General features: G+C 41.8%; 1 protein-coding gene and 1 long non-coding RNA gene across 7 annotated transcripts in view; one reads left to right on the top strand and one right to left on the bottom strand.

Moving 5' to 3' along the window:
- Nucleotides 1–24284, bottom strand: part of ZBTB38 (zinc finger and BTB domain containing 38) — a 153726-nt gene that overhangs the window by 52657 nt on the left and 76785 nt on the right. For 2 of the 5 annotated variants that reach the window (XM_037843729.1, XM_037843734.1), the window contains 2 exons: nucleotides 5192–5257; nucleotides 4212–4589 (listed from right to left, as the gene is read on the bottom strand). The gene's annotated coding sequence lies outside the window, so the exon portion shown is untranslated. Of the gene's footprint in view, nucleotides 1–4211; nucleotides 4590–5191; nucleotides 5258–5375; nucleotides 5397–21816; nucleotides 21857–24284 lie in introns of those variants that run through there. The other 3 variants (XM_037843754.1, XM_037843768.1, XM_037843744.1) reach the window with 3 other exon arrangements.
- Nucleotides 5319–24284, top strand: part of LOC119539940 — a 69023-nt gene continuing 50057 nt past the window's right edge. Inside the window, exons 1-2 of one of the 2 annotated variants that reach the window (XR_005217977.1) lie at nucleotides 5319–5503; nucleotides 12775–12914. This is a non-coding gene — a long non-coding RNA (uncharacterized LOC119539940). The remainder of the gene's footprint in view (nucleotides 5504–12774; nucleotides 12915–24284) is intronic. The other variant, XR_005217980.1, reaches the window with a different exon arrangement.

Here is a 24284-nt window from a genome sequence, read left to right on the forward strand (position 1 = left end):
CAGTACATATTCAATAAATGCTCACAGAAGTTTACTGAGTTATTGAAGTCCCCTCCCCACTAATGGGCAATACTCTCTTAAAAAGGACCAGAGCAAGCTCTTCTTCATGCAGGGGAATGAGTCAGGGCTACTTAAAACCAAAGGAAGGGTAAGGAAGCAATAATATAAGGTCCAGCTAAGCCACTTCTACCTTGTGATAAGCAGCCTACTATACTTCAAATCAATTTTAGAAAGGACTTATGTTTCTAACTTGTATAGCAAACCCATTCCTTTTTTCTCCAACCTTTATCAGCATACTAACTTGAAAGGCATAAAAGAGTTCTGGTTCTTAAGAAGAATCTTCTTAGTCCAATTTGCTCTAATAGAGATAAATCACTCCAAGTGAGATTTTTAGGAAGCCACCAATAGGCAAAGATGGTTGCAGAGCTGAAGCACTTCAGCTAAACCTAAACAAACTTCACTCTGTTGGGAGGCATTAGAGGACAAAGACAATCTATTGGCAAATGGGGAAGACTCTTCCTCCATTTGCCTGTGAACAAAATGAAAGTAAATGGCTATCTTGATGTTTTGCTATGAGTTTAAATTCTGGAGTGCTTATGACAAATAAAGCAAGAGGCTTCCTAGAAATTTCCTTGTGCCGAGCAGCCTTTCTTCTGTGGATTTCTTGGGTTTGTGCTAAATCTGTGCCAGAATTTCACCACCACCAAGGACTGCAATGCCTGAGTCGCCCTGCACCTTCTCAGGAAGTTTCAGGGTGGCAAATGGATCTAAGGCATTGACCCCACAGGCACCAAGTCCTAGGAGTTTGGCTAAAACCAGTCACCGGGGCCTGGCCTACACTTTTCCTATGGGTGAAGCTTATCTAGGTAAGGCTCATCCCACGAAGTTGTCAGCCCTGGCTCTGAGATAGTGACAGTTAAACAAAGAAAGGAAAGTTTGTATTCTTAGCACAAGTGCTGTCTCTGCCTGGTAATCTTCCCATTAGATCTTCACCTGGCTGGATCCTTCTCATCATGCACATCTCCACTTAAAAGCCACCTCCTCAGGAAGGCTTTCCCTGACCAGTCATTCTAAAGTGCCTCCCACCTACCCCCTCCCCCAGACTGCCACCCTCACTTTTTTTTTTTTTTTTTTGGTTTTATTTTTCTTCAGAACACTTGTCTTATTTAGATATTTATTTACATATTTATTTTTGTCTACTACCTGCCCCCACTCCTTACACCCACTAGAGGAGGGTTCATGAGAAGAAGGCCCGGGTCTGTCTTGTTTATTACATTCCCAGCCTCTGGTATAACAGTGTCTAGCATATAGTAGGTACTTAATGTGTTGAATATTTAATTATCAAGAGTTAAGAACAGCATTTCCCTTGGAAAGAGCTGTTGGAATGAACCACATGGTACCAGGAACTCAAAGTTTAGTATTGTTTAGTACTAAAGAGAAAGGTGCTGGATCTTTTTCTAGATCCTTCTCTCCATATCAACTAGTGAAGAAGCTCTAAGTCATGGTCTGTCTAGCAGTCAGTCTACAGGCAATCTGTAGAAATGGTTAAGGTAGGTAAACATCACTCCAGTAGCAGGAGATGCAATCTTGGTATTGCTATTGAGTTATAGCTTGGAAAAAAATTTCCTATTCTCCAGAGAAACAAGGAGTTGAGAATTTTATACTATAAATCATTCAGGCAGAAAACTACAAATTTGCCCATTTTGTTTTGATGAGAACAAAGCAGTTGTTTGCAAATCTTCCTGTCACACTTGCTCTGGCCTGCCCAATAGAAACACCTTGGCCAAAAAGTGTAAATGGGTTCAGCACAGTCTTTTATACAATGAGAGGGAGTAAGTGCCATCCTCTACAATTGGCAGGAAGCATTTCCAGCTAATGTAGGACTTTCACTAATAATTATAAATGGGTAGGTTTAGGAAGGCTTTGTGTCTGGTAAACATTTCTGTGAAATACGAAGGCAAAGCATTAAGACAAAACACAACAAAGTAATAAATGATAATTATTCTTCTATTCACTAGTCCATTTATTACAATGACAATGGTGCAATATATTCCCCAACAGTCTTATTTGGCTTTCTAGCTTCTTGAATTGTGTTTAAAATCCTTTTCGGCAAGACCAAGAGCCACAGAAATGAATAATGCCACAAAAATCATTAGGTATGAAAATCCACAACAAGGTGATGCAACTACACTTAAGGTAAAAATGAAAGGATCGACATTTTATAAAGAAATACACTGTTGACTCTATCAGGCATTCATTTTTATGGTGAAACAATTCCACTGCATCCATCTAATCTTGTAATTAAGATTCAAATGGGTTCAAAATGATTAATTTATACTGGCCTATCAAAATAGAAGACATTGTAGTCGTAATCTTTCTGAATAGCAATAGTGTTTTAATTACAAATGCCTGGCTCATTATTTGCTAAAGAGCGAATGACAATTAGCTTGATCCTGCTGCAACTGTTAATGGTACTGGCACTAAATAGGCAATACCAAATCAGGTTTCTGACATTTCCCTTCAGTTTACGATCTTCTGATAGATGCTATATTCAAAATGCACTCAGTCATTTTAAGTCACAGGCAAGAAGGAAAATGGCTCCTGAAGAACCAAAAAAAAAAAAATAAAAAGGTGTTGCAGGAAGGATATTTCACAACAAGCCCAGAGAACGAAATCACTATGAGATGAATCATGTTCTAATATAATTGAGCCAGAAAGACTCCAAGGAAATATTTGTTGGCCTCAAAAAACAAAACAAAACAAACAAAAAACCTCAAAACAAAACAACAACAAAAAACTATTAGCCCACAAGAGGTTTGATTATACAGATAATGCCGTGGAATATTAGACAAACTGCTAGGATAAAGCAACTATTTATGCAGACGGTGCTGAATCTCAATGTTCTTCGCATCGGAGCTAACCTTGGGGAGGTTTCAGGTTTGGCATCTTCCTCCTCTTAACACACCTACAAAGACGTTTCTACAAAGGCTCAATGTGCACTAATCATTGTGGGGTGGGCTTGGGTTTGGGTCCCCTCTAATGAAAGCTCTGAGGTTACCAATAGAGGGGTCAGGGAAAATGAGAGCATAAACATTTTCTGGTTTTCAGAATTTCTGAAATACTTTTTTGTTTCAGTGGCGCTGGTGGACTCGTGATAATGAAACTACACTTTTGTACCAAAACCTTGACCAGCATTTTGGAGCATGTTACAAAGAAAACCTTAATTTTGAAAGTAATGAGCACAAAGAAGGAAGAAAAAAACTCTCATTGTGCAAGCTTTCTTTATATGTATAGAAATATGGCTTAATTTTTAAGGCATGAAGACCGCATTTAAAAACATCTAAAACCAGTTCAGGCTCTATATGAGAGGGCAAAGAACTGTAAAATTTTCATTAAACATATCTTTTTTTAAAAAAAGACCTTCTTTTGCATATCTGTTATTGCATTTTTAAATAGATTTGGTTACCAAGGAAACAGGTTCTGGCCCAGTGTTAACTTGAAACTAAAATATATTTGAGAAGTTATGCTCAAAGGAAAAAGCTCATGAAATTATTTTCTGAAAAGTACTTATAGAACTACAGCTGTTTGGTCTGCAATGAACCATACTAGGGGCTCAATGAAGCTCTGTTTCTTCTAACAAGGCTATCTATATTTAATATTTCCCCCTTCAAAAATTGTAACTCCTCATGCCCCAAATAATAGATGTACAAATAGTGTATTTATTCTTATATGTTACTTAAATTTGATTTGGGAAGCATATAAGTCTTTATTTTCATCTTTCATAAAACACGTTTAAAGACCGCTTCTTAAAATTTAAATATTTTTATTATTTCTTATTAAGCTTGTTTGCGCTCTTTGAAATTATCCCCAGAAACCCATTTATTTTTAGTTTCAAGCTAAAATGGAACTGAATCAACAGACTTTTCAAAAAATTCCTTTGTTGTCTAATGGCGCCACACCTATCATATATTTGATTTTTTTAAAAAAGAATCATCTCACATTTATAACAGAAATATTTTATAAATTTATAGAAGCTATATATTTTTGTACTACATCAATAGGAGAGGCTATCTAATTTAATACCCTCCCCCCCAAAAGATCACAACTATCTTATTTAATTTTTATTTTAAAAGTCATATTTTAATCCATCTAATGTTCTTGCTGCATGGCTCAAAAAAAAAAATCTATAAAACATGCAAATTTGAACCTACCTGTATGTATCACTTAATGCAGTGCTAGCATGACAAGACACTCAGCCATTTTATGTAAAGCGATGGAGACCAACCAACTGATTTCTCCGTCTTCTTGCTCACAAGTTTTAGATGCAATTGTAACCAAAAAAAAAAAAAAAAAAAAAAAATCATACGCAGAACAGCTTGAACATAAAGTGATCAAGAGAACTGAATTTATCAACAGGAAAACAGGATTGAAAAAAGAAGTTTCTCATCCAGGGTTTCTCTGAGGCTGCAAACCAAGGAGGTGGTGTGTTGAATTTTTTCCCCTTTCTCCTCTGAGAGTTCAAAGCCGGGAGCTGACCACTGCAAAGGCCACTGTCACATTTGCTGAAAATCAAGCCACTGATACGAGCGCTGAAAATACAAATTTGAGAACCCAAGTTGTTTGCACACCATGGAGTGCAAAAGAGTTAAAAATAGATTCCACCTTGCCTCCTACCTGCATAATAAATATGTAAGTTTCAAGTGCTTTAATTTGATATTCACATTAATTAACAATACAACATACATTATTTAAAAGACAGCAAATGCAAGAAGAAAGGGAAACACCATCTGGTAGCAGAGTTTTGTTGTTTTTTGTTGTTGTTTTTAGGATTTTTTTTCCCTTTGGCTTTGTTTTTGTTTTTTTTTTTTTTAAAGGTAAAATCCTTTTTTGAATGTGATGAAAAGCAAACATCCAGAAGCAAGTGAATCGGAACTGAAAGGTGATGTTGAGATATTTATCTAAGGCTGTAATGAGGCAAAAACAAGTCTTTGCTACCAGATGATGTGGCATACAGAGCATTTACATACTCACATCTGAAATACTAGGCAACATGTAATGAATTCTATACACAGCATGCACACACAGCACAAGCACGGCTAATCCCGCCTGCCATCTTAGGCTCGCAGAAGCACGATACGCACTGCATGCAGCAAACGAGCACTGGGGAAGGAGGAGGCAAGGGACAGCTCACCTTAAATGCAGTATCTGATTAATGTTGTAAGTGACATTGCATATCAGCCTCAGAGTCTTGGTTCAACTGGGTAGGAGGGAACAAAGAAAAATGTCATCAACTGGTGATGCAAGATGAGCCCAATCACTAAACACTGTTTAGCAAACTCCAAATTCTGCAACCAGACATAGAAGGCATTTCATACACTTAAGCAGAGCTGCTGCACAATGAATATGTCCTGCTTCTGAGAATCAAACCGTCCTTTTGCTAAGGAAGAAAATAAGCTGGGATGAATACTGTCATATCCTCTTCTTGAAGAAAGCTCTCAATACAGTATGTATTGGTCCGGAATGCATTTTATAGATTGTTAATTTCAGAATTGCTAACAACAACAACAAAAAAGAACTTCTAAGCTATTGCAAAGTAAACAATAATTCTGATGAAGGGTATAGCATTTCTAGATTGTTTTTCAAAATCCTAGAGGGTGCTGGCAGGCTTGTAGAAGAATGCATGATCAGCTGTCTGTATTTGTGCTATAACCTTTAACCACAAGCAGTGTAAATGTATCCTGCTAAATGTATCTGCAGTACAGAACAGCAGATACCTCTCCAGACAGAGTTTTATTAAAATGTGAATGAATTTTCTTAAATTTAGAAGCAGAACAAAATCAGTACAGAAAAATAAATTGGTGCTGAGTTTGGATGTATAGCTTAATGTCATGAGCAACAAAAGATATCCTTAGGAAATTGACCTAAATAATACTAAGACTACCAGCAGCATAACATACTTGCTTACAGTATAGAAAATGCAAAATGATTTTTTCCTCCTCCCTCCTCTTCAAAAGCTAAATTAACAAGCGATTAATAGGAATACCAAAAGGCTATAAATGGTACATACTGTAAGAAAAGAAACCGCATTGTGCTGAGAAGCAATGTTTCTTTGTTTTACTTTGAGGCTTATCTTAGCTACGCTTGGCACAATGACATTGACATCATGGAGGTCAGAGCTGACACTGGGGTGCTATCTGTTTTATAAGTGAAATGTTTTCTGAAAATTAAATCTCATCTACTCAAACACCAAATTTTCATGTCTTCTTCAACACCATCTCCCTACCCCCACTGCTCAAGATTGATGGGATCTGGTTTGGCTTTATGTAATAAATTCAACTTGCCTTCTGTAGACTCTAATACATAATTGTGAAGGATTAATTTTTTTAATAAAAACCTTCAAGAATTCTTTTTCACTCCCTTTTCATTCCTTTCTATCAACATGCACATATGCACACACAGAGACACACACAATTGAAGCCAAATTGCAATGAAATGTTTAACATGTGGAATACAAAATGTGGAAAGAGCTGCTTATTCAGGATTTTGAAGAAATGCCTAATAAGCGAATACTGTTTCGCTGCAAAACCAGTGTCACCATGTTCCCAAAGAGAGGAAAACAGCATCGCTTGCTAGACAAATTTCCTCCAGACCCTGCTGGCAGGTAAAGTACAGAAAAGCATTTCATTTACAATGCTGTATGAAACAAGAAGTCTTTTATTTTTAAGGAAATAGAAAAGATTCTTTTCCACTCTATTTCTTTAGTTACAAAGAAACCAGACTCACTCCCACCCTCAGATTCTGGACATAAGCCAACATTTTTATAAAATGCCACGATACTGATTTTGAATATATAATATTTACCTTTTCTTCTTCTTCTCTCTCTAGAAGTCCTTAATTACCTCGTGCTTCACAGAATATGCTAATATTAATTAATTTTAACATATGTACTAAAAACGAATTAATATTTTCTGGGGCTTCTAGTTTTCTAACACCTCTATCTTCTGTAAGGACAAGCTAAAAATAATCAGGTTTGCCAGACATTCAAGTTCCCCAGAAATTTTTTAAAGGAGAATATTTATTCGACTTTTAACTTCGGTACTTGATTTCACAACTGGATCTTTTGTTTCTAGCTCTTATTCTATCTTCTTCCCTAAAACCCAAGTGATTTTTAGCTTAATTGTATGGAAAGTACCCTGCACGCCTCTATCCCCCACACTTTAAAGTCTGAGTTCAGTTGGGTTGTCCAGATGCTCGATCATACCTGAACTACACCCAGGCCTCTTCTCTCTGGAGCACCTCTCTCCTCCACAACTACTCCAGAAATAAACGGGGCTCTAACAAAAACAGTAGCTACTTCTAACATCAATGGTGGAACCATCTTGCCCACCCCCACAACACTGCTCTGTGATCTCTGGTTGGCATTGACAGTGACAGAAAATTAGAATGGAATGTCCTTAGACCAATTCTTCCTTTACCATGGGACCGAGAATTAGAGAGACTATCATGCTGAGTTACAAGACACTGATTTAATATATGGTCATCTATCTATAAAACAGAGTCCTCAGACTGGGGTCGGAGGAGTTTGAAGGCAACACCCAAGCATGTGACACTGTTAGTGTCCGTTCAGATATTCCCCATTAACGACATCTGAAACCTAGAAATTCACGTTAGAATACTAACAAATTATTACCATGTAGGCTAAATCTATACGATATGGAATCAACTCTGGCCACCTAGAACTAAGTCTCTGTCTCCTCTCTCTGGGATAATAAATGACAATGACAACAACTGAAATCTATACCAGACTCCCCTGAGATGTGTGAATAGCATTATGGCTTCTTTACAGGGACAGGGTGGTGCCTGTGGTCACATCTCCTACTGGTACTTATAGGCCGGATGTCAGGATGTACGCACAGTACCAGGGCGGGTGAAGGTCATACCTCTCTGTGGGGTTCTCTGTCTACCCTGAGTCAAAATGAGCCTAAAAGCCACATATTGGTTTATTTTGCAATGTTCTACAACACTTAGTGCACAAATCTGGCACTTTGACCAAACCTGCTTGTGTTAAACAAACTTGATCAGTAGTAGCAAGTATTCAAATGGATGAACTTGTTTAGACAGACATTCTCAACTAGTAAATCCTGTTTCGTATTTTTTAAAATCCATACTCATGCCTGAATTATTTAAGCTTTGTCATGATTACAAGTGGCAAGGGTATGCATTCATTTATGATTTTTAAAAATTGCATGCCCTTCATCAATCTCCTGAGGGCATACGCGTAAACATTAATTTAAAAGACAAATCCCTTTCCACCATGAAAATTTTAACCTGTTTCTGCCACTTAGATGAGTCAAGCACGAGGAACCTGAAATAATCTGGCAGAAGCAGGCTGGAGAAGGACAGAGCCAGCAGTGAGGGGGGCACTTTTCACTTTGATTAACGTTCTTACTTGCTCACGGTCTTTTTGTTCTGCAGTTTGAGCTAATGTTTTTGTGACTGTGTGCGTTTCTTTTTCAGTGCTGTGGGTTAAAGTTAAATTCCATAGCTTATGTAAAGTATATAATTCAAGTATGAACAAAGCTTGACTCTATATATTTTGTTTTGTTTTTTAAACAAACAAAGTCAGGGCTCTGAGTCCCAGAAGAATCCTTGGTTTGTAAACATTTGGATTGGTTTGTGCATTTTCTGGAGTGTTTACCCCATTCGCTGTATTAAAAATTACAGCTGGTTCCCTTTTATACCTAACATAGATATTCAACATGAGGGTAAATTTGTTATCTGGTAAGACTGTCCTAATCTAAATTAAAAAAAATAAAATGTTTACCAAATATAACATTTTTGTTTACTCTTAGAATTTAAAAATATTTAAAAATTTGAGAGGTTGGTAATTACATCTGTCTATAGGGTATTCAGCCCTAGAAACAACATGGTGACTTAATTTATCAATGACTAAAAATGTCTTTACATGATATTTTAGCCTGAAATTTGGGGAAAGTCCAAAGCTACTTTGAACATCTACATCTTGCCTAGATAGCTGGGCTGGAAATTCTGTTTTCTACCCTGAACAGAGCTAAAAGTCTATAATAGCCACCATTTTTAGGATCAATATTTTAGCTATATTGTATTATTTAATCCTAACTCAATAATCTTGCAAGGTAAGTATTAATTTTCATCATTTTTTCAGGAGAGGAACTAATAGAGATTACTAGTCCATACAGTTAGGAAATGTCAGAGCCAAAATTCAAACCTAAATCGGACTGATTCCAAAGTCTGGGTCTTTCCACCAATCCTAAGAAGATAAAACCCCCATGTCCACACTCCAACCCTGATGTCAGGAATCTTCTTACTATTTATCCAGCCTCTAACACCCAGGCCCTGAGAACTGTGGGTACCAGCTGGGATCAGCTGGTGGAAATGACAGAAACTAACCAGACCATGCTGGGAAGTTAATGATAGAAAGTAGAGTAATAATTTTTGTGGGACATTTGTCATAATTTGGAAATGTCTTATGAGACAAAATAAGTGGAAAAAGCTTATATTTCCATTTGAGCAAACTACTTACAGAGCACACCTAGTGAAGTCCAGTCTTTTCCTGTTACAGATAAGGAAACTGAGGCAAGGAGACGTCTGGTAATTTGCCCATGATCACACACTCAATAAGTGAGTTTATCCTTTCACTGTATTAAAAACTACAGCTGGTTCACTTTACATCTTACTTATTTGACATTTGTGAGTTAATTTGTTATCAGGTTGTTAGACTATTCTAATCCAAATGATCAATTAAAGAAAAATCAGAGTAACAATCAAAACCAACCCAGTTTCAACTCATGAATATATGTTTTTGTCCTGAACAGATAACCTAAGTATGTATTACGAGTTATTTCTCCAACATACATTAAAAGTGATTTTTTTAAAACCCAACTTGTATTTGCCTTTTCAAAGTTTAATATTATAAATGCATCATTTAAATAAATGACTCTATATGTTAACATCTGTACATTTTGCCCGTCTCAAGTCCTTTCTAGCTCTGAAAAATTCTAAAAATATTCTAAAAATATGCAAACTGGCTGCCTTCTAGGTCAGTTAATTAAGGCTTCTTCAGAGCAGAACTGGGGAGCTCCTGGAAAAGGGCTTAATGGCCTGAGATTTCTGTAGCCACACCTTCTCTACCACTGCTATCAAATGAGTTGGTTAGAAACTGTAAATCTACTTGTAAAACCTTCATTTGGGGGTACTAATTACCATATTTCATCAATTCTAGGATGCTATTTTTCACATTTTAACATCTGAAATTGGAATGCCTCTTACTATCTTATTTTAACTGACAATGCTTTTTTTTTTTTTTTTTTTTTTTTTTTTTAGTGGTCATAAAATAATGGTGCTCTTAAATTTATGGTATCTTGGATTTGATGAAATATTTTAAAAGCATCATTTTTCTAAGTGGATCAGGACACATGACTTGATATTTAGGCCTGTCCAGCTTTAAAATACCTTGTTTCCATGCAAGAGGCAGAAGAGGGGTTTTGTCTTCTATGTGTCTCTGGTGGGGAGGGGGGGGTGCCATTTGTGCATGGAATTAGAGGAACACTTGATGAGGAGTGAAAACACCCTAGTGCTGCTGACCAGCTGCATGACCTCTGCACGGTCACGTCACTGGTCCAGGCCTTGGTCTCCTGGTCTGTAAAGGAGATGGGTTGAGCCAAGTGATCTCTAAGTTTCCTTCCTGATTTAAAAGCACACAATTCTAAGATTTGGCTTGAGGATGAGGGGTGGGAGGATAATTCAGCTGTTGGTCTCCATAATCTAAGTCCCCTTATAAGAGCAGAAGTTATTTTTAATAACTTTTAAAAGTTTACAACAAAGGTTTGCTGCTACAATTTTGGAAAATAAGGAAAAACTCAAGAAAATGAAAGCAATATATATTCATCTCACTTGCAGCCAACCAATGCTAACATTTTGGTGAGTCTTGCTTTCACTTATTTTTCTATTGATAAAGAGAACTTAAATACATTATACTTATGTACATAAATATACACACTTTATTATCGTTTTATGAAAAATAGGATAATACTGTAAATAATGAACTGTGACCTGCATCTTTCATTTAGCAATATATTGTGGACATTGTCCCATGTCTAAATATTCTACTGTGGTTTTTCCAGTTTGAACTCCAGGAAGGACCAGATCTACGAGATGATCTTAAAATTGGCCCCAAATGACTGAACAATAGCCCATTATATATATATACCACTTTTAAAAACTCATCTATTTTTGTGGGACATTGATGTTATTTTTCATTTTTGATAATATAAACAATGTAATGATTATGGCCTTGGAAATAAATCTGTATGCAGCCGTGACACTTTTCTTAAAAGTTTTTAACTTAATTTTTAACTACATAAGTGTTCAGTAAATTCTCTTTGTAAAAAAACATAACATAAAGATGAGGCTAAAGTCCTTTTTGACAATACACCTTTGCCCCTTCCTAATACTCTTCCCACAGGCATCTGTAGAAAATGGTTTTTTATGTGTGCATATTTACATAAATGGTGTCTTACTGTATATATTGTTCTAAAACTTTGTTTTGGCATTCAACAATAAATTTCTGCAAGTAGATTGTTGAGACAAATATTATCTATATATTTCAAAATTTAGTGATACAGCCAAATTGCCATCCAGAAAGATCATAAAAATTCAACCTCTCACCTGCAATGAGTGAGAAAGTCTGTAATCCCTATAGTCTTGTTAATGCAAGTATTATAATTTAATTTATATATGCTTATTTAACGGATAAGGTTATTTCTTATTGTTGTTTAAAATATGCATTTCTTTGATTTTGGAGGAGGTTTTAAATTACTTTTTTTTACCTGCTTGGTGGCCGTTTTGTGTTTGTTTTATGGATGAGACCAGTTTTTATTAACTCCACCTTATAGATGAGGAGAATGAATAAAGAAATCAAAGTACCCAGGGTTAGGTCAAGAGCTGGACTCCAAGTCTCCTGCCTCCTGGTGAATGAGGCCAGCCAACTGTCTCACTTCATTGGCAGTAATTTTATATGCCAACCAGATGGCTCTCAAAGGGGGCTTTCTAATCAATTCTATCAGCACCACCCTGCTGAGGAATAGGAGAGGAGGATTATCTTGCTTAGTGCTCACCAGCAGTAGAACAAAGGATTGGGTGAATGGACATGCCTGAGGAGTTTGAACTCCAGAAAGCCTTCTCCAATGCTACGACCTGAGCTTTCTCACTTGCATCTGCTAGCATCTGTGTAAGGTATGGGAAAGGATTGTTTATACCTGATGGCAAGAACTATGTAGCAAGCCCTGGGGACCAAGCCCAGGTTAGCCTCCAGGAAAAAAGTGGAAGGAGAAAGAAATGTGAATCATGTGATTTTCAACAGAGAAAAAGTGCTAAAATGACTTAGGGCCACAAGGGAGGCTGTGTGGTCACCATTCCACCCCATGGTAATCCAACTAAGACCCTCCTGTGGGAATAATCCTATACATCTTACCACCATGATCGATATCATTAGCCCAGCTTTAGCAACAAAATTGTCCTTGCTTTCATTTCACAGTGCATTTGAAACATGACCATAATAATGACCATGAATCCCCACAGAGATCAAGAACATTGCTAATTCCTAATCACATGTCCATTTGCTTCCATGACTGCTTGCCACTCACCAAACCAAGAGCAAGTAAAACAATAGGGTCTTCTAGAACACAAAATAGCAAAATACGTATTCAGCAAGAAGGTTTTATCTCTTCTTTCTAGAGGGACTGGCCACCATGTTGGAAAGGGAGAATAAGGATGTAAATGAAGGTGGAAAAGGAAGAATCGTTACAGGTAGATCTCTCCATAAGATCCACCTCGTCTGAGAGCAGAGAATCTCCTCATATCTTTCTTCACTGAGGGTAATAAATATTCCAAGACTCCACCTAGTAACAAACTCACTTGCTCTTTCTTCTCTTAGATAAATGACCATGCACTCTTCTTACCCAGAGCAGCCTACCAAACCTCAGTGGGTCTTCACTTCCTTTGGACTAAAGAGAAAAGCATAATAATTTTTAATTGTATTGAATTATCTACATTCACTCATGTCTTGCAAGATCTTTGCATGTCCCTTGGCACCTAGAGCATTGCCTGGTGCAATGAAAGGGTGTATTATGGATATGCTCTTGACCCCCTAACACCAATATTGGGGGTCCTTTTTCCCTATTCCTACCATTACCAATTGAATCCTTGGCTTTGTAACATGAAGCCACCTCTTAAAATTGGAAAACTTGCTCCATGAGTTAAAGAACAGACCTGGGAACCATAACACCTACAGAAGTCTTTGAAGTACATAATTGCTTGTTCGCCAAGGGGAGCAACAAGTTGTCTGGCAAGCAGACAACAGTGCTTTGTTTAAATCTGTCCCTCCTAGAACAGGAAAAGAGGGAGGCAGAAATAAGAGTGGCCTGATAACAACACCACTGCCTTCGAAAAGTGCCTCAACAATTTCCTTGGGCCTGCAGTGGCAGAGTATGTTTCACAGAATTATAGGAGGGGACAGGCACTTTAGAAATTATGTCATTTAAACCCTTTCTTTCAGGGAGGAGGAAATCAGATTCAAAGAGAGTAAATGTTGTATCTGTGGACATCAGCAACCAGAATAGAAGCCAAATTTCTTAATTTCTAGTATTCTGCTATTTTCAATTCAACACACCTACTCAATATTTTTAAATTCCAAGCTGTCATTTAAGTAGATACTTAATAAATGGTTATGGAATAAGTGAATTAAGGAATAGACGCTAGTATAGAAGGTTTATAATTTATTTCCCAATTCCTCTCCGGAGTAAATGTTACAGTATACTTGTTTAATAAAATAAATGCTCAATTAAACATAATTTTAAGCAAAATAGTAAATGGTGGCCAAAATATCACCTGGGACAAAGCATCACTTGAGAAGTATCAGTGGATCAGGCTCAATTGCTATATTTTTAGCCAGCTGAAGTAGCATTTATCCTATTTGGTTTGCAAAGAAAAACTCATGAGTTAGCATGAGCGGCTAAAAATAAGTTGTAGGTTTCATTTTCCGTTGCTCATTATGGTTTTTGAAACCAAAAGGTGCAAAACTAGGAGATCCACCAACACCTACTGAAAGTCAACAACACAAATTCTCACCTCTTTTAGCACACTATCTTCATCTCCAAAATGCACAGCCAGGCCCAAGAAATGCACACTTCTATCTCTCTCACTATGGTGTCCTGAGACGTATCCCCCAAATAAATGAGACATGACAGGAAAATAGGGGCTGAGGCCAGTCCTAGGGGGGCAGCAGCTTGTGAGTGAATATATTGTCATATCCGGACAGGATGCCACATAGACTGCAGCACCAGATGCTCAGACTAAGTCTTAGGTAGTGCTGGGGACCCCTCCGCATTGCAGGGGAGTAACTAAAGCTTGAATTTCACCAAGATAGGGCCCTGAAGTTAGTGAGTGCAGCGAGTTGCCCTTAACCTAGATACCCTTGGCCTTGTGCAATGCCACACTGCAAATCTAAGCAGCTCATGATAAATTTCATTTCGAAACTGTCTTTCCACGGCCAAGTCTGGCAAAAAGGTGTTTGACAGAGAGGCATAAATGCCTCGAAAGGAAGGCAGCTATCTCACACGGTGGCATTTAGCTGTGGCACAAGGCCTGGAGAGAGCACTACTGTTGAATGAAGGCCCTTAGCTGAATAAGCCTGAAAGGGGGCAAAGAGGAGTTAAACTCTTTCCATTAAAGGAGGGACCACTTGGTGAAGGTGAAGAAAATAATCCGTATGAAGAGCAGAGCAAAGAGCCATTCCAGAAAAGAAACTGTGCCTGGGAGAGAAGGATGATTTGTCCTAGAATCTCCCTGTAAGACCATTCCTAAGATCTCTGAGTCTACCTGCCTTTGAAGTAACAATCTCAGGAGGGGAAAAGAGGGGGTAGCCACACCCAGTGCTGGAATACTGAGCTATGATTCGAAAAGAGACAGGCTCTATTTGAGAAGCAGAAGGTGAGGCCAGAACTTCTGGGGACCCTGCAGAGGCCTAACCACAAATAAAAAGGCAGCAAAATATACAGGAGTTGCTCAAAAAACAGAAGTCAGTGGCTGAATCCCCCTCTTCTGGGGTGGGTACTCCCTTTTTTAAAAACTAAAAAAACAAACTTTGAAAAAGTTACTTTTAATAACTATGTATTTTGAAATAGTTTGAGTCACAAGAAGTTTCCAAAATAGTACTGTAAGTTCCTTTGCACCCACCCTTCACCCAGCTCCCCTCGATAATATCTTACATAACTCCAGTGCATGGTCAAAACTAAGAAACTGACATTGGTACCATCTATTAACTCAGGTACAGACCCTATTTGGATTTCGTCAAGCTTTGCATGCACTCTTTGTGTGTGTATAGTTCTGTGAAACTTTCTCAAGTGTAAATTGGAGTAACCATCATCATAGTCATGATGCAGAACTGTTCCATCACCTCCCCTACATAGTCATGCCCTCCCCCATCCTAACCCCTGGCAACCACTACTCTGTTCTCTATCACTGTAATTTTGTCATTTTGAGAATGATATATAAATGGAGTCATACAGTATGTAAATCTTTTGAGGTTGGCATTCTTTCACCCAGCATAATTCCCTTGAAATCCATTCAATTTGTATATGAAAAGTGAGTGCCCCTTTTTGCTAAATGGCATTCCATGATGTGGATGTAACACAGTTTGTTATCCAGTCACCCACTGAAGGGCATTTGGCTAGTTTCCTGTTTTCAGCTAATACAAATAAAGCTGCTATGAACACTTGTGTACAGGTTTTATGCAAACACATTTTCATTTTTCTATGATAAATACCTGGGAGTAGGATCACTGGGTCATATGTGTATGTTTAACTTAATAAGAACCTACAAACTGTTTTCCAGAGTGGCTGTATCATTTTATATTCCCACAAGCAATGTAAAAGAGATCAGTTTGTCCACATCTGCACCAGTATTTATAATCAGTATTTTTAATTGTAGCCATTCTAATAGACATATAGGGGCTTCTCTTGATGGTCCACAGTCAAGATGACAGTAAAGTTTTGGGTCTTGGGAGCTTGGGTGAGGTTGGCCTCAGATATCTCTCACTGTTCCAGCTTGCCTGGTAACAGAAGTTTGGGCTGTCTGACATTTAGATGATGGAACATCAAAACATTTGAAAATGTGGTGGTCTCTCAGTGTGGGGCGAGCCTTCAGGTTTGTCCATTTGCTCCTGACTTCAGTGGTGGGACATCACCATCTTGGGATGCAAGGCCTCTCCGAGGCAGTGCCTCTTGGCCCAGCAGGCAGACTTGTTACCACCACCGCTCACTCCCATGGAGTGGTAGAGGTGGTCAGGTAGCAGGTGGGCAGGGCAGAGTTTGCTGGGCCAGGGTTCTCAGGTCCATCCTGCCCCTGACTGACACCCTTATTGCCTTACTGGAAGTGCAGGATTCCAGGGAAGTATAGGTTCAAGAGAGTCCAGGACCAGAGAAGAAGTGAGAAAAGTTTTCTCTGTTGGCATGCTGCAGCTTTGACCAGAGATTGGGTGAATGACTTTTATTCCTAAGGTTAGTTTCTTATTGGCAGGGGACAGGACGTGGTGTCAACACAGACAGGTGAGGGTGGGAACATCAGTAGCACTTGTCAACTTTTAGGACCCACAGAACACTTTTTATTGCCCTTGTACTTTGTACTCCATGACCAACCAAGACTCTCCAGTAGCATGTGGACACCTTGTCTGAATGCCACAGAATTCTGATTTCTACCTCCAGGGGTTAGATATGAAGACACTGCTGTTACCACAAAGTAGACCTTCTACTTGGCCCAGGGATCTGGGTCCCGTGAGCAATCAGAACTTCATCTGAGTCTCAGAAAATGCCTCGGCCAAGGACGTTGTGCAGAATGTCAATGAGATGAGTTTGCATAGGGCAAACATTATAGTGATGACTTCAACTGCCCCAGCCATGCCTGAAAAGTCAACTCCATCTGTGGTACCCTTGATTCAAGGGAGGTTGTGGATATTCCCAGAATCCATTTTCATCATGACTCTCCTTGATCCACAAGTTCAGACTAGGAGGCTAAGAATCAGGAAAGCAGTGATCCTGAAGAGGGGCAGCCATGAGATATTGAATACCAGGCAGAGAAACAGTCAAGTTTGGAGACCATAGGCAAATTCTCTGGTGCCTATGATTGTAGAATGGATACAGCTGAGATGCTCCTTTGGGTTCTGGCTGTTGTGCTTCACCTGGTGCTGTCTTCAGGGGATGGACATGAACTTGGGCATGAAGAGATCTAAGGGATTCTATAGAATCTGAAAATGAACTGGAAACTGAAGGGAGTCGAGCAGTCTGTGAAGGCAGAACTTGGAAGTCCAGTGATGTGATGGTAGCCCTCCAGAAGTTCACATAGCAAAATGAGAGGAAGCATAGGCAGTTGGTGTCCGGCGCTGCCCCACTCGGTCCCCGGTTCCCGGCCGGCGAGGGGAAACAGGGAAGGAGAGAGAGAGATGCAGACTGCGCGAACTAACCTGGTCATGAATCACGACTCGAACCACACGGCAGTTGTGAAAGCAAGCCCTTTACTACAGCTAGATGAACATTCTGTGTTACTGGTTCCCACACGGGGCACGGCGCCTCGTGGGAGAGCAGCCTCGATGTGGCCGTCAGGCACGGCTCCTTGTGGGCTGTCTCACCCTACCCCGTCCGGGTAAGACCTTTTATACACAATTAACAACCAATAAGCTTCTAGGCTAGTATCGCGTATACAGGATTTCGATTGGTAGGAGCGGGTGGCGGATACATGCGTCACTATGCGGAAACAGGATGCAGGCGCCATCTTGGCTCACTCGATGGGCGGGGGTAACTCTAGAGCAGGCTGCAGCGCATACGCTAGGCCCGATTCGGGAGGCGGCTTTCCACATCTCCCCCTTTCTTATTTATTTTTGACCCAGTGTCTCCAGTGATGAGCGTGCTCCCGTGAACCCAAATGGTTCACAACCTCTTTGGTGCTTTGGGGAGTCTGGACTAGGCCTCAGCCATCCAGCGGCGGAGCCTCTAGCACCAACCAGAATGCTCACGTCATATGGAGACCGGAGAGTCCGTAAGCTGGAAACAACGTGACTCTCCCTGCAGTGCTTTGCCTGGCAACTGGGGAACAACGACGGGGGCAGGAACAGCAGTAACCAGAGTCGGGGGTGTCACTAGGTGTCTCTGTGCAATGGCTAGGGTCCAGTCTGGCCACAACTAGGACTCTGCCCTAGAGACCCACCTGAGACAAAATTATGACTACTGGTGTCGCCTTTTACACCCGAGAAACAGCCATGCGATTCGCTACAAATTTTGCTCCAAAGCGCCCCACCTGAGGCGACCAGGAAGGGGTATGGTTAATAAATCGGTCACTATCGGGGGTAACAGAGGTGGGAGTCATAGCCATCATAGTGGTAACACGCAATTGCTGCTGCGCTTGAAACAGGCGTTCTAGCAAACATTTAACAACGACTAATCCCACCAATAATCCCACTGCAATGAGGATCCAATTAGTTAAATTGGGCCAAGAGAACCAGGAAGAAACACTGTGCAATAGTTTCTGTAGAACCTCGCCTAACCCGGAGAGATCGACTTTAACGGGTTTTAACTTGATCCCCCCAATTGTGTCTAAACTAGATTCCACCTGTTGGGAGAGATTAACAAATTCAGGAAAATATGACCTTTTCAGCCAATCAGAGACTCTGGAAATGCTTCCGGTCACGTTGGCCCTGACAGGAGTGACACAGAGTTTAACCGTAAGCCACCGGGTGTCACATGTTTGCTGAAGCACTCTCCAGAGTCCATCTATTTCCAGTCCAAGTTCATCTATCTCCGCTTGGAGTTTCTGAATGGCCTGGAAATTTAAGTTCAGCATCTGATTGTGGCGGCGTAGCACGTCTCGGGTAAGGTTGACCAAGCCATTTACCGTTTCCATCGTTATGGCGAGCTGCCGATCTGACCATGCTTGTAGCACAGCCTGCCCGATCGTTGGGACAAACAAAGAGGAAGCTACACTGGCAGCATTCGATAGCCATTCTTTTATGCCTCTTGGACGCCTAGACTTAGAGAAGGGGATATTGTTAAGTGAAACAACTTGAGAAACAGGGCCAACCCAGTCGGTTGCCTTGACGGGGAGCCGTTAATTAAAGTAACGTCCATTTGGGTCAGAATGTCTCTTCCCCACAAAGACACAGGCAGGGCTAATACATAAGGCTGGAAACTGCCTTGGTGTCCTTCTTCATCGGCCCAATGAAGGGCAGCTGCACTGAGCATGGGCGCTGAAATTTGGCCTATTCCTCTAATGGGCTCTTCCGCCCTGCTCGTTGGCCAGGTGGGGGGCCATTCTTGTTGTCTTATGATAGACCGATCGGCCCCTGTATCGAGCAGGCCCAAGAAAGATCTGCCTTGCACCTTAATGGTTAGCATAGGTCGAGACTCCAGGGACATATGGAGTCCCTCAAAAATCGCTCCACTGGATCCGAACCCTTTTTCCCCTCTCTGTCTGATTCTGCTTGGAAAGACTGCATGTAAGCTGGGTAAGAGCAGGAGCTGCGCCAGCTTATCACCTTCTGCAATGACTAAGGTGCCCCGCTGAGATTGAACCATAACTTGGGCACGGCCTGTGAAATCTGAATCTACAAGTCCTGGTATAACTGTTAATCCTTTCAGGGCCGTGGATGCTCTTCCCAATATGAGCCCTACAGTACCAGCCGGTAAGGGCCCCTTGAAGGAGGTCCCTACTAACTGGACACCCATGGAGGGGGTTAGTACGAGTCTGGAGGTGGCACAGAGGTCCAGTCCTGCTGAGCCGGGGGACGCACGAATTTGATCGGATCCTGTGTTGTCGAATGGCATGCAAGGGGGTCCGTCGAAAGGGCGGACCCCCTCTTCCCGTTTTTTGGAATCTGCTCGGGGCGGCCAGAGAGGCGTCTACCCTGCGCATCGAAAACCGATTTACAGTCTTCTGCGCGGTGGGGGCCTTTGTGGCAACGGCCACACGGCCTGGTTGCTGCACCTGGTTCGCCAAACCGTTGAGTGGCAGGGGGTTGACGTCTATTGGGACAATCTCTCTTAAAGTGCCCTGATTGGCCACAGCCATAGCACCCGTTAGACTTTGCCCCTAAGGTTCTCGGGCTTTTTGTAGCCACCTGTAGGGAGCTGGCTAGCATGGCAGCTAGACCTGCATTAGTTAAAGGGCTGCCAGCATCTCTACAGAGCCTGACCCACTCTGTCAAATTTTTTGCTCTGTTTTGTGCCAGGATAACTTTGCACTCCTTGTTGCACTGCTCAAAAATCATTTGCTTAACCACAGTCTCTGCTACTCCTGGATCTGAGAAGATTCTCTCAGCTGCGGTTTGCATCCTGGCTACAAAATCCGCAAATGGTTCTGTGGGGCCTTGGTGTATATTGCTGAGTGAGGCCTGAGCCTCTCCCTCACCTGTTAGCTTTTTCCAGGCACCCACAAAACAGCGGAAGATCTGGGCATAGACCTCTTGTGGGAAACCCGTTTGGTTCTGGGCATGGGCGCCTCTCCCCAACAGCATGTCAGCATTCCACCCGCCACGTCTCCCCGCCGCATTCCTTGCGGCCTGCTCTTCAGCTAACTCCTCAAACCATGCTTTCCAATCTATGAATCGGCCTGACGGCAAGCAAGCACGGGCTAGCTGAAAAATATCTGCGGGTGTATGATTTAGAGCAGAGAGGTTCTCGATCATGTTCAAGGTATAAGGGGCATTGGGGCCATACTGATGGACGGCCTGCCTCAATTCCCTCAATAGTTTGTAATCATATGATTCGTGCCGATTGCCACCTTGGGGATTGATAATAACCGGGTACATTTCTGAGACTGGCTGCGGCTCAAGTGGCTGGTAGCCACCCAGCATGCCAAAAGGTCTAAATGTTGTGAAAGGGTTCCATCTCCAGAAATGTCTCCCACCACTACCTAATGGCAAAGGGTCCTGAGGGCCTGTATACTCGGGCGGGGGGTACGGCAAAGGTTGCCCCTCCCCTGACCGACCCATCGGGGTTTCCGGGTCTGGCAGCAAAGGATAATTACATTTACTGGGCATGGCCACTAGAGGGAGCTCTCGGCAAGGTCCTTTGGTGGGACCGCCCAAGGCGTCAGTTGGGAGCTGGGGTGTCCCTGGGGGTGCAGCGGTAGACATTGGCGGGGCGGAAGGCCGCACGGGTGTGGCGGGAGGCTCCTCCCACTCAATTAGCGGGGATGCTTCCGCCTTCTCGTCAGTATCGCTATCTGACTCTGAGTCAGAGTCACTGGACTCCGGCGGTTTGCCCTTACAGGAGCCGTCCGCTGACGAAACTGACTGGGTTTCTTGGAGCGCGCACCGTGCTTCTTGCAAGACAGAGGACGGGCTTAGGCCGGTAGCCGATTCTAGTTCAAGGACCGCACGGACGGTCTGCCATATGGGTACTAGAATCGGGTCCATACACACGCCCGTCTGGCGCGCTCGGTCTATGTCGCGACCGAGCTTCATCCAAGAGGGTAGGCTAAGGCTGCCGGTGCAGGCAAACCAAGGGGCAAAAGTATCAACATCATCAAGAAAACGCTGAAGGGAGCTTTTCCTGACCGAGATACCCCGTTGTTTCAAAAGGTTCTTTAAGGGAGCTAAGAGAGGTGAACTTCCGGACTGCCCCATGATTGCAGTCGGCACTATACTTCAGTCACTCGGAGAGCTCTTCCGAGTCCCCCGGGGTCACCTGAAAACCCACGGGCCCTAACTATCATGTAATAAGACGCACTCACCTTCTCGCGTTGATCAGGCGCGGGAAGTCCGCCGTAAGCTCGACGCGCAGCGCTGCTCTCCTCACAGAGGGACCGTCGAGAGCGAGGCAGGAGGAGGAGCTTCCCCGTACGGGCCACCACTTGTCCGGCGCTGCCCCGCTCGGTCCCCGGTTCCCGGCTGGCGAGGGGAAACAGGGAAGGAGAGAGAGAGATGCAGACTGCGCGAACTAACCTGGTCATGAATCACGACTCGAACCACACGGCAGTTGTGAAAGCAAGCCCTTTACTACAGCTAGATGAACATTCTGTGTTACTGGTTCCCACACGGGGCACGGCGCCTCGTGGGAGAGCAGCCTCGATGTGGCCGTCAGGCACGGCTCCTTGTGGGCTGTCTCACCCTACCCCGTCCGGGTAAGACCTTTTATACACAATTAACAACCAATAAGCTTCTAGGCTAGTATCGCGTATACAGGATTTCGATTGGTAGGAGCGGGTGGCGGATACATGCGTCACTATGCGGAAACAGGATGCAGGCGCCATCTTGGCTCACTCGATGGGCGGGGGTAACTCTAGAGCAGGCTGCAGCGCATACGCTAGGCCCGATTCGGGAGGCGGCTTTCCACAAGTTGGATACCATCAGGTGATCAGTGGGACCCACGCCCCTCAATTCACGGGGTGTAGTCTGATGGATCGCAGCAGGGTTATGCAGACTGAATGTGCAATCATGCTTCCTCTTAGAAAGGGGAGAGAATTTTAAAAGTTTGGTTGTTTTTTATTCCCTAAGCTCCCTGCCAGTATTTGTTTGCATTATTTTCTAAATTTTCATTTTTCAGATGCTTTTTCTCTGGCTCATTACTCCCCTTTCCAGCCAGGTATTCTTACTTACCTGCTGTCAGAAGCCAGTCTATTACATGGTACCCTTTAGATTTAAAGAGGCAGACACAGATTGGAGCAGGTAACTTCCCTGACTGTGAAGTTATGCAGAGGGTTTCCATTTTTGAGGTTGAATCCACTGCATCTCTCCTCTAGCTTTGGCTCTAATTGTAACTCATGCCTGCCTTGACCTAAAATTTGCCCACTAATCAGGGTCTCACACTTGCCCTGCTCCTGCTGTGCTTTCTTGGTTTCTGACCTTGGGCCTTCCCTCCTACTCGTCTCTTGTGGCATGATCTTGTGAATGCTCTTTCTGTGGCTGCTCCATGCTCTCTTGGGTTTAGTTTCAGTGCTACTACATCAGGGCTCAGGATGCACAGTGGTATGGCCTCCTTAAAGTGACCATAGCTAGGTCTGGGATACCCACAGATCCCAAGAGATGGCCCTGTCTATCAGAAGACAGATAAATGTTCCATGGCTGAGGCAGGGTGTCATTTCAGGAGTTAATCTCCTTGCTGGTGCTATTGTTTGCTACCCAGAGGCTGTTTGGGTGAATCTGGCCCTTTGCCTACAAAAGTTCTAGTTCTACCTTTACCACTAAATCTCTGGTCGACCATAAAAAAGAAAGAGCCATCATGGCCTTCAGTTATCTTATATTTACAATAAGGTTTTCTGTCCCCTACCCCCATCTCCCGAGGCTGCTAATAATTCTACCATACCATACCATGATTAAGGGAAAATGCACAATTCAGAGACCAGAAAGAGTCTTGAAGCTAAATTCTGGTTTATATATACCAGCCCAGGGTTTCCTAACCTTTCTGTGTCTAATAATTGTTTGCTGAATTGGATATTTATTGAATTGAATCCAATATATCAATAGTTTTCAAGCCTTAATGTGCATAAGAATTGAGAGGTATATTAAAATTAAAACGCAGAGCTTCTGATGCCACTGGGGCCAACTAACATGCATTTTATAGGAGAAATTACAGGGGACTGGAGTTTTGAGGTGGACAATGGTACCTTTCTGGAGTCTAATTGGCTAATATTCATAAGGAATTTAAAAAATATTCATATCATTTAACTAAGTGGTCCCATTTCTAAGAATTTCCCCTAGGATGCCCAAAAAGATTTATCTACCAGAATGTTTGTCCTATTTGTAATAGCAGAAGACAAAAGCAATCAAAATATCCATCAAAAAAATGAATGGATAAATTAAGATATATCCATGCAATGAAAATGCGGCCATTAAAAATAATGTAGTTAAAGACCATTTAGTGTCTTAGAAAAATATTTATGACATAATTTTAAGTGGGGAAAAAGCATAGATAGTCCAATCTCAATAATTTTTTAAAGAAGAATATACACAGGAAAAATTGGAAAGAAATGTATCAGAATATCAATACTGCCTTGTTGCTCAGTTGTTGGATTACTGGTGATTTTTGTTTTCTTCTTCATGTTTTTCTGTAGTTTCCAGATTTTGTACTGCAAGTCATTATGGCTCTTTTTATTTGAAAAACAGTTACAAATTTTTAAAAGGCAAGAAAAGGAATTTGCCTCATATACAGTGAAAATGGAAGAGAGGCTCTCTCGACAGTCCAGCCCAGCCATGGCTTGGC

The sequence above is a fragment of the Choloepus didactylus genome, chromosome 1, assembly GCF_015220235.1.
Source record: "Choloepus didactylus isolate mChoDid1 chromosome 1, mChoDid1.pri, whole genome shotgun sequence".
NCBI classification, from domain to species: domain Eukaryota; kingdom Metazoa; phylum Chordata; class Mammalia; order Pilosa; family Megalonychidae; genus Choloepus; species Choloepus didactylus.